Source organism: Scyliorhinus canicula, chromosome 12 (assembly GCF_902713615.1).
Source record: "Scyliorhinus canicula chromosome 12, sScyCan1.1, whole genome shotgun sequence".
NCBI classification, from domain to species: Eukaryota; Metazoa; Chordata; class Chondrichthyes; order Carcharhiniformes; family Scyliorhinidae; genus Scyliorhinus; species Scyliorhinus canicula.
In genome coordinates, this window is record NC_052157.1 from 98105896 (window position 1) to 98113780 (window position 7885).

The following is a 7885-nucleotide window of genomic DNA, read 5'->3' on the forward strand; positions in this document are numbered from 1 at the left end:
CCTGATATACCTATAGAAAGCCTTAGGGTTTTCCTTGATCCTATCCGCCAACGACTTTTCGTGTCCTCTCCTCGCTCTTCTTAACTCTCCCTTTAGGTCCTTCCTGGCTAACTTGTAACTCTCAAGTGCCCTAACTGAGCCTTCATGTCTCATCCTAACATAAGCCTTCTTCTTCCTCTTGACAAGTGCTTCAACTTCCTTAGTCAACCACGGTTCCCTTGCTCGACAACTTCCTCCCTGCCTGACAGGTACATACTTATCAAGGACACGCAGTAGCTGTTCCTTGAAAAAGCTCCACATTTCGATTGTACCCATCCCCTGCAGTTTCCTTCCCCATCCTATACATCCTAAATCTTGCCGAATAGCATCATAATTGCCTTTCTCCCAGCTATAATTCTTGCCTTGCGGTATATACCTATCCCTGCCCATTGCTAAAGTAAACATAACCGAGTTGTGATCACTATCACCTACATCTAAATCTGCTCACCTACATCTAAATCTAACACCTGGCCGGGTTCATTACCCAGTACCAAATCCAATGTGGCCTCGCCCCTTGTTGGCCTGTCTACATACTGTGTCAGAAAACCCTCCTGCACACACTGCACAAAAACTGACCCATCTCTAGTACTCGAACTATAGTATTTCCAGTCAATATTTGGAAGTTAAAGTCCCCCATAACAACTACCCTGTTACTCTCGCTCCTGTCACTCTCTTCCTTCTTCGCTCCAGTGAGAAAAGCCCTCGCTCCCTCAACCTTCATAAGACATGGCCTCCAGTCCACGCAGCACCCTGGTAAATCTCCTCTGTACCATCTCCAAAGCATCCACATCCTTCCTATAATGAGGCGACCAGAACTGGACACAATATTCCAAGTGTGGTCTCACCAGGGTTTTATAAAGCTTCAGCAAAACCTTGCGGGCTGAAACTCAATTTCCCTTTAATGAAAGCCAACACACCATACGCCTTCTTAACAACCCTGTCATAAAAGTAAATTACTGCGGATGCTGGAATCTGAAACTAAAAAGAAAATGCTAGAAAATCTGAACGTGGGCCCCAAGATCCCTCTGTTCCTCCACACTTCCAAAAATCTTGGCCAGGATTCTCCGCTACCCGGCGGGGCGGGCCGTACTGGCGCCGTGGAGTGGCATGAACCATCCGCACCTTTAAGGGCTAGGCCGGTGCCAGTGGGGTTGGCGCCGTGCCAACTGGCGCCGAAGAGCTTCCGCCGGCAGGCGTGAGTTGCCACATGCACAGGAGTGCAAGCGTGTACTGGCGTCATCCCAGTGCATGCGCAGGGGGGCTCATCTCTGCGCTGGCCATGGTGGATCGTTACAGCGGCCGGTGCAGAGGGAAAGAGTGCCTGCCCTTTCGGTGGGCCTCCGATTGTGGGCTAGGCCACCGTGGGGGCCCTTCCCGGGGCCAAATCCACCCGTGGACTCCGCAGGCCGCCCGCAGAACCAGGTCCCGCCGGTAAGGACCTGGTGTAATATACGCTGGCTCATCGCAGGGCAGAGAATCAACAGGGGGGGGGGGGGGGGCGCTGCCAATGGCCCCCAACCGGTCAACCGGTGCGATGTGATTCCCGCCCCCGCCGAAAAACCGGCGACGGAGAATCCGGCAGTCGGGGTGGTGGGGCGGGATTCACGCCGCCCACCGGCGATTTTCCAGCCCGCCGGGGGGTCGGAGAATCCCACCCCTTGCCTTTTACCCTGTATTCAGCATTCAAATTTGACCTTCCAACATGAATCACTTCATATTTATCCAGGTTGAATTCCATCTGCCACTTCTCAATCAGCTCTGCATCCTGTCAATGTCCTGTTGTAACCTGCAACAGCCCTCAACACTATTTTCTACTCCATCAACCTTTGTGTCATCGCAAATTTCATCATTTATAAAAACCACAAAGAGCAGAAGTGCCGGAACAGATCCTTGCGGGACACCACTGGTCACCGACTTCCAGGCGGAATACTTTCCATCCACTTTCACTTGCTGTCTTTTTTCAGCCAGCCAATCTGTATCCAGACAGCCAAATTTCCCTGTATCCCATGCCCCCTAACTCTCTGAATGAGCCTACCATGGAGAACCTTATCAAATGCCTTACTGAAATCCATATTCACCACATCCACTACCCAACCTTCATCCATGTGTCTCGTCACAGCCTCAAAGAATTCAATGAGGCTTGTGACGCATGACCTGCCCCTCACAAAGCCATGCTGACTATCTTTAATCAAACTATGTTTTGCTAAATAATCATAAATCCTATCTCTCAGAATCCTTTCCAGTATTTTGCTCACCACAGATGTAAGACTGACTGGTCTGTAATCCCCAGGGATTTCCCTATTCCCTTTCTTGAACAGGGGAACAACATTTGCCTCCCTCCAATCATCTGGTACTACTCCAGTGGAGAAGGAGGACGCAAAGATCATCGCTAACGGTGCAGCAATCTCCTCCCTTGCTTCCTGTAGTAACCTTGGGTATATCGCGTCAGGCCCAGGGGACTTATCTATCCTGGTGCTTTTCAAATTTTCCAGCACATCCTCCTTATTAATATCAAGTTCCCTCCACTATCCCTGATCAGCCCTACTCTCACTCTGATCATCCTCTTATTTCTCACATAAGTGTAGAATGCCTTGGGGTTTTCACTAATCCTTCACACCAGGGCTTTTTCACGCCCCCTTTCAGCTCTCCTAAGTCCATTTTTGAGTTTCTTCCTGGCTACCTTGCAACCCTCTGGAGCCGTGACAGATCCTTGCTTTTTCAACCTTACTTAAGTTTCCTTCTTCTTCTTCTTCACTAGAAGCTCCACTTATCTTGTCATCCAGCCTTCACCTTTCCATACCTTCCTTGTCTCAGTGGGACAAAACTATCCAGCACTTACAAAAAGTGCTCCTGCACATTACTGTTGTGCATTTCCCTGAGAACATCTGTTCCCAGTTTATGCTCCTCAACTCCTGTCCAATAGCAGTGTAATTTCTCTTCCCCAATTAAATACTTTCCCATACTGTCTGTTCCTATTCCTCTCCATGACTATGGTAAAGGTCAAGGAGTTGTGGTCACTGCCACCAAAATGCTCTCCCACCAAGTAATATCAACTACACTAGGCAGTAGAAAGGTTGGGAAAATATCAACATAGACGCCAAGTAAAAATGATTTAGCCTTACTCCATCCCTCTTCTCCGAGCAATATCCTTACAGAGCCAACATTCCAGTGAAGAGCCACCATTATTTGCACGACAAGGGTACAGCAGATTCATTTGTAAAGAGCTTTATTCTCCAGTACACTGCGGAACAATCACCAGAATGCCATTCAAATTGATATCTTCCTTGAGATCATGGAAACGTAATCTAAATTCACTGTTACATTAACTTTAGAGAACTACATAGTAGTTCCTTGAACTCATTCGTCAGATGTCTGCCATAATTTTCAGCCAGAGATAACCTTAGACCTATTGTCTTCATTCTCTGGTAACGTCAAACCAACTGAAACTAAAACTGCTTATCTTGATTCTCCCTGTCTCCGTGTCAGCATTTCCTCTAATCCCATAGTGTTGGACAACAGGACAGCTCAGCCAGGGGCAGCACGGTGGCGCAGTGGGTTATCCTTGCTGCCTCACGGTGCCAAGGTCCCAGGTTCGATCGCGGCTCTGGGTCACTGTCCGTGTGGAGTTTTCACATTCTCCCTGTGTTTCCGTGGGGTTCGCCCCCACAACCCAAAGATGTGCAAGGTAGGTGGATTGAACACGCTCAATTGCCCCTTAATTGGAAAAAAATGAATTGGGTACACTAAATTTTGATTTTAAAAAAAGGACAGATTTGAAATTCCCTGAGCAACGAACCCCTTGATAAACAATCTATTCCCTTCAAGGGTCATAAAACTTCTTTAAAATCCATGTAAACAAATAGGGCCTGGATAATCCCGCCTCCATATAATAAACATCCTCTAAATTAAACCAAACTCAGACTCCAATTTTTTACACAGGTGCTACATTTTGTTCCTAACACTGCATATTACGAAATATCTTATTAAAAATTATATACAGTCCCTAAGCTACACATTATCTAACTTAATTATGCAGTTCAGCTGTTTGACCTGATCTTTCTTCCTTGCACAGGATCCCAAAGAACAGGCATCATTTTCCTCAGCTCACTGCCTCCATCTATGTGCAGGACCCAAGTGAATCTTGGCACTTTTGAACCTTTTAACTGTTAATTTCAGAAATAAGTTTGGTTTCATGGAAGCAATGGAGAACAGTCTCGGACTCTGAGTTACCAACTACTAATATTCAGGATTGCCAACTGTAATTATAAATTTTGCTGCAGGTTTCATCACATGATTTGGCCCCAAGGCCCCCAAGGGGGCAGCAGGGTAGCATGGTGGTTAGCATCAATGCTTCACAGCTCCAGGGTCCCAGGTTCGATTCCCGGCTGGGTCACTGTCTGTGTGGAGTCTGCACGTCCTCCCCCTGTGTGCGTGGGTTTCCTCCGGGTGCTCCGGTTTCCTCCCACAGTCCAAAGATGTGCGGGTTAGGTGGATTGGCCATGCTAAATTGCCCGTAGTGTCCTAATAAAAAGGTAAGGTTAAGGGGGGTTGTTGGGTTACGGGTATAGGGTGGATACGTGGGTTTGAGTAGGGTGATCATGGCTCGGCACAACATTGAGGGCCGAAGGGCCTGTTCTGTGCTGTACTGTTCTATGTTCTAAGGTATAGCCACGTATTGACAACACATCGATTCATGTGACGCACTGCACTCATAGGACAATTGGAAACCAACATCACCCAATTTGATAACATTTTACTGTCAGCGTAAGCCTGTCAGCCTTCTCCCATCCCCACAACCATTGTCAATATGACTATATCTGATAACGGGAAATATTTGATGAAAATTGCAAAAACACAATGCATTTCTCATTTTCTGACGATTTATTCTCAGTCGCACACAGCAGTGTCCCGGAGATGGACCTTCAATTCCAGAAGAATCCAGGCCATTCCTGGAGGGTTGGCAATTATGTTAATTTCCGTGGAGCAAAACTGGAGTCAATCTAATTTCTTTTCCTCCCCTTTCCCTGTAACACTTACAATTGGCAGCAGCAAAATTATATAAAGCATTTGGGATTGCGACAAAACTGAGTACAACATAACTATAATATAGTTATTATAGTTCAATCCATTCAATAACTATAATATGGAATCATAGCGTCGTAGAGTTTTGCTGCATGGAAAGAGGCCTTTCAGCCCATTGCGTCTGCACCGATCATCCACCACCAAACTAATCCCATTCTCCAGCACTTGGTTCGTAGCCTTGCCTGCAATGACATTTCAGATACTCACCTAAATACTTTTTAAATTTGTGACCCTTTCCTTTGTCTTAATTCAATGGCCCCTGGTTATTGTCCCTTCTATAAGGGGAAAAGTAATTTTATGTCTACCCTATCTATGTCCCTCATAATTTTATGCAACTCAAATGGTCCCCCCTCAGCCTTCTCTGTTACAGGGAGAAGAAACCCAGCTTATTCAGTTTATCGTGATAATTGAAACGATCCAGCCCAGCAACATCCTGGTGAATTTTCTCTGCACCCTCTCCAGTGCAATATTTTTTTTCTAAAGTGTGGTCACCAGAACTGCACACAATACTCCAGCTGAGGTCTAACCAATGTTTTATACAGCTCCAGCAGAACCTCCCTGCTCTCATATTTAATGCCTCGGTTAATAACGGCAAAATCCCAAATGCTTTTTGACTACCTCATCTGACTGTCTTTCTGACTTAAGAGATCTATGAACATACATAGAACATAGAACAGTACAGCACAGAACAGGCCCTTCGGCCCTCGATGTTGTGCCGAGCCATGATCACCCTACTCAAACCCACGTATCCACCCTATACCCGTAACCCAACAACCCCCCCCCCCCCCCCCCCAACCTTACTTTTTAGGTCACTACGGGCAATTTAGCATGGCCAATCCACCTAACCCGCACATCTTTGGACTGTGGGAGGAAACCGGAGCACCCGGAGGAGACCCACACACACACGGGGAGGACAACGTACCAAGGTCCTTTGATCTTCTGTACTTCCGAGGGTTGGGCCATTCATCGCATATTTCCTTACCATTTGCCACTTTTCTGACCATCTGACGAGCCTTTCTATAATCGTCCTGTAATCTAAGGCCTTGCTCCTCACTATTTACCACACCACCAATTTCTGTGTTTCTGCAAACATACTTATACCTCCGGCATTCACATCCAGATTATTAATGTATACTATAAACAGCAAGGGACCCAGCACCGATCACTGCGGAACACCAATGGCCAAATGTTTCCAGTTACAAAAATAACTTTCAACCATCACCCTCTGCCTCTTACCACTAAGCTGGTTTTGGATCCTGTTTGCCAAATTGTTCTGGATTCCATTGGGATCTTACATTCTTCATCAGGCTTCTATGTGGGACTACTCAAAAGTTTTACTAAAGTCCATGTACACAACATCAACATTCATCTACACACCTAGTCAGCAGTTTCCCTGCCACTGAAGTGGTCTGTAGTTTCCTGGTTTGTCACAACTTTCCTTCTTGAATAGTGGCACCATGTTAGCTATTCTGAAGCCCTTTGTCACCTCTCCTAAGCCAGAGAAGATTGGAATATTTGTGTCAGAGTCTCCCATGCCTCCCAGTGCTACCAGGCATGCATCTAAATGTCCGCTGGCCATGTACAACTGTCAATGTTAAGTTGTTCAAGCAAATCACAATGCGTCTCCCTGATTTCTATACTTACATAATCGTTCACCTCAGTGATCACAGATTCAAAGTACTCATTTAAAAACTCATCTATATCTTCCAATTCCACACACAAATTGCCAGGTTGGTCCCTGTGATGGACCTTACTCTTACTCTGGTCAACTTCCTGCCCTTAATAAGATCAACTGTAGTATCTGCTCTGCCTTTTGGCTCAGATCTGGTATGTCTCTCTTGTGGGGACCATGAATTGGATTCAATTTGAATTTGAATTGGTTTTTGGAGCAGGCAAGGAGCTGGATTGGAGGTTCGCCCCTGACCACACCCTGAGCCCTAGCTTTGTAACTCAGAAAAAGTAATATACTGACAAAACTTATCAAAATATTCACCAATAACAAAAGCAATTGCATCAGCTTAGCTGTTCTGAGGAGACACCAGTTCAGCAACTGAGAGTTATCTGGGTCACTGTTGCTTTTACAAATCTAAAATTATATCTCGAAAAATAAGATTCACATTTCTGACCGTCGCTCAGTGATGTTGGTCCAACTTCAATGCAGTGTATTTAGTCACAGGCTGCTGCTTTCCAATGATCTTATACTGAACATGGCCTCTCCTTTTATCCTGTCATAATATTTCCAATTTGCAACATTTTTGCTTTTTTCCGGAATGTGTGGAAACTGTAACAGCGTGTGTTTGAGGGATGGGTTTCCTTGGGATGGAAACATCCTTTTGCTTTATGCTCCAATATGATGATGTTCTGGGACAGCGAGTACACTCTGTACTCTGTGCTACATTAGGCTGCGATAACACATTGACGTGAATTATTGTATTTGGAGACCATATTTGACTCAGTTCCCATATTCTGGAAGCAGTTAATCGCTCTGACGATTTGTTTAGAAATAAACATAACAGTAAACATTCAATACAGATTCTGATTTACGATAAATCCGCCCAGGTGGTTTCCTGAATAAATCCGCACTTGAGAGGCATTTTCTTTTTTTTTTAAATAATTTTTATTGAGAAATTTTGATTTTATACAACAATAACGCACCTTAGTAAAATACCGAAAATAACAATAATATTAACAATCATATACATTCGCCCCATCCCCATGAACAACCCAGCATTTTAACAACAACGCAAATTAACACACTACAAAG

General features: G+C 45.2%; 1 pseudogene; it reads right to left on the reverse strand.

The window, feature by feature from the left end:
- LOC119975173 overlaps positions 1 to 7302 on the reverse strand; it is a 29446-nt pseudogene extending 22144 nt beyond the window's left edge.
- Positions 7303 to 7885: the final 583 nt, after the last annotated feature.